Source organism: Myzus persicae, unplaced genomic scaffold, assembly GCF_001856785.1.
Source record: "Myzus persicae strain clone G006 unplaced genomic scaffold, MPER_G0061.0, whole genome shotgun sequence".
Lineage (NCBI taxonomy): Eukaryota > Metazoa > Arthropoda > Insecta > Hemiptera > Aphididae > Myzus > Myzus persicae.
Genome location: NW_019104005.1, coordinates 1 through 3,376, shown reverse-complemented (window position 1 = coordinate 3,376; position 3,376 = coordinate 1). Strand labels below are relative to the sequence as shown.

At 31.2% G+C, this 3,376-nt stretch overlaps 1 long non-coding RNA gene across 1 annotated transcript; it reads right to left on the bottom strand.

The window, feature by feature from the left end:
• Positions 1-1,797: 1,797 nt before the first annotated feature.
• Positions 1,798-2,846, bottom strand: LOC111037505. The gene is made up of 2 exons (XR_002604888.1): positions 2,566-2,846; positions 1,798-2,495 (listed from the first exon to the last, which is right to left on the bottom strand). It is a non-coding gene; the product is annotated as an uncharacterized LOC111037505 (long non-coding RNA).
• Between the last annotated feature and the right edge of the window lie 530 nt (positions 2,847-3,376).

Below are 3,376 nucleotides of genomic sequence, written 5' to 3'. Positions count from 1 at the left end.
ATTTCCGGTTGTAATCAGTCAGGGACATATGAGTTGCAACTGATCCATATTACACTTAAGCGTTATGCTATTATCAAACTAGTAGGCCGTAAAGTAAATCAAATTAATCAATTTTAATCGAAAACTATTTTTAAAGTTGATTTGCATATCAGGAATGAACTGTACACAAAAGGCGTTTGTATAAACTTATAATGTGTATAATTTCTAAAACCCATATATTATTTAATAATATAGTTGACTAGTGGCCTGGTTGATTTTTCACTTGTAGTCGAAATTTCAATTAATAGCAACCTTAATAAGACCTTGCTAATATAGGTCCTTACCACTTACCTAATAATATATATAATATATGAGACGAATATATTACAAAGCCAAACGCAACACAAATATATAGATATATGGGGCAGTAAAATTATATTGAACGATTTTGATAATATAATGATAATTAATAAGTAATAAGTAATAACAGTGGTTTAGTCACTAACTAAGCTTTAGTGCATCAAAATAATATATTTGTGTACAAATATATGCAAGCGTCGAACTAGTAATTCCGCAGTTGTAATGTAAATTATAATAATTAATAACACATTTACTTGATCCCCGCACTAGCCAATAGCCATATGGTCCCTGGGGTCTCGGATTACGTGGTAGAACGATATGTATACATAGTGTTACTGTTGCACACAATATGTAATGACATTGTCATAGCATTAATTAACCACCGGGTGAATTTTATAAAATAAATTATTTAAAAATTATCTATACGCGGGATTAATAGAAGATATGCGTGGAAATTCGTATTACACACACAAAGTAACGAATTTTTTTTATCAGATACCAATTTTTTCATACAAACATTTTTAAATTATTTAAATTGTACCTAACTATTATTTTTGGCCATTGAAATCGTAAACGCACTTTACGTCAATTTATTTTATTTATTACTAAGTCAAAATATATAATATATATAAAGCGGTTTAGATCACAGACAACACTCTGAACATATAGATATTATTATTTTTTTTAGTGTAGACGGTGCTCAGGATAAATGTCTTGGTGCTGTGGCCCCAATTTATAACGTCTTCGCATTATATTATGACGTATTATTGTGTGTCAGATATTAAAACCACGGCGTGAACTTCCGTAAAAAGGTCATCGCCGTAAGAGAATAAAAACGCTTATAAAACAAAATAATAATAATTGAGGAAAACTTATTTAATATTAAACACTCGTTCTCAGAAGGTCACATAATATTATAATAATATGATCTATATACTATAATACAACAGCGACAAAAGTCAACGACCTGCGACCCTAAACGCTTTTTCTTAAAAAAAGTATGTTTTTTTAATGACGAAAAGTTACTCGACTGTTATATTATATTATTTTGTTACAAACCACGATAAGAATATTGAACGATATATTATATCCAATGCTGTGGTTTAAGAAGTATATTTCATAAACCCATAATCAAATCAATTTTAAAGAATCATAAACGTCTTATTTTGGCAATACCTATAGATAACTAAAAAAGCAATGAATTAGAATATTTGAATATTATGTGAAAAAGACAAAATACAATAAAAAAAATACAAGAGAGCCACTCATTTTAAAAATCGTTACAATATTGTGGAGCAGTATATATAGGTACCTACACACCAATCTGAGTTTTGTGCGTTTTTCATTTGAAACGATCGCGTTAATAGTTCGTGTAAACAAATCCACGAACCGAGATTTATGTGTAGTAATTTTGAACCAATGATTATTTGCCAATGTGCTCGCGTTCAATTGTTATTGAAACCGAATTAATTAAAAAACGACACGACCGGCGCGGTGCTGTTGGAGAATTTAAAACACGGATTAATTGCGTCCTTCTCTCGTTGAACTAATATATTATTATATTAGGAGGTACCTACATAATGGGTGTATAATAATAATTGCAACGGGACATGAACTTCGATAAATCCATCACGATGTGTTATTACAGTAATGATAATAATATACGACGTTTGACCGGCAAGTACCAAGACACGTGGACAGAAAACATCGAAGGAATGTATATGTAAATATGTTATATAAGAGCCAGAGAGTTCGTATGAATCGGGAAATTTTTTTAACGGGAAAAAAATATTTGGGATATCATATGTAATTTGTTGTAATGTGCGTGGGTCTGGGTAGTACAGCATTTTCAGGACTGGGATTTCCCGTATCACTATCAGAAGCAGTGGCGCTAGCAGTACCAGGTAAAACCATATTGGGTTTCTTGCTAAAAGAAGACCCCGCCGGGGAATCAGCAGGCCTCTTGGACGACGATGTAGGTGTCTCCATATTATTACCGCTAGTTGAAAAATTATTATCGAAGTTATCGACGTGCTGGTGATCAGTACGCAATGGTCGGCTCGAGTCAGTGTTATTTGTTGATTTTGTTGTGGCGGTATCAGCTGGTTCTGCATTACCCTCGGACTCTGCTCCTTGTGCGTCGTTGTCCTTTTGTTCTACAAATAAACGTCGTCACAGAGTTAGATTATATTATACACATTTACTGAAATTGTAATGCATGCTTACCTTGTTGTTCACGACCGCACTGTGGATATATTATTGCGCTATTACTGCCAGTAATCGCTTCGTGTGTACGTTCTGCTATGTTTTTGAGTCCAAGGCACGGACTAAGATAGTATGGACTGGTATCGACTACCTTATCAGTGGCCCTCAAATGTTTCTAAAGCCGCCGTAAGGTACAACTAGGAGTAAAAGCGCCATCTACACGTGTGTTATAAAAACACAATAATTATAATTAGAAAACATAAAAAATCAAATTTTCAAAATAATATTAATAATATACTGCACAAATAATATTATAATTTATAATGTACTAAATACTGACTGACTACGCAAAATTGAAATTTTTACAATTTTTTAAGTAATAACTTCTAATAAATAATAAAAATGTATATATTGTTATTAATTAAATAAAAAATACACTTGAAAAAAATAAAAATAATTAATATCAAATTAAGTAGGAACAAGTTTGGCTAACTTTTTTTTTTTTGCATTAACCTTTGGTGTATTCTTATTTGTTATTAACGAATATTGTCTCATTCGCATGATTATGAAGTTAGATATTATAGTTGTTAATATGTCTGTCTTATGTTGAATACAAGGAAAATTAACGAACTTATTGTTATTGAAAAAATCATCAATAGTTAACAAGAAATCATCATTATCTTTACAATGCTTTACAAATGATTTTTCTACAGCAGTCAATAATCCAAAAATCAAATCATTTGGGTACGTCAAACCTCCTCTTGATTTCAAATTGACAAATTGAGCTTCTGGTTTGCTTGAGTAACACTTATTACCTATATTAATTAATAGA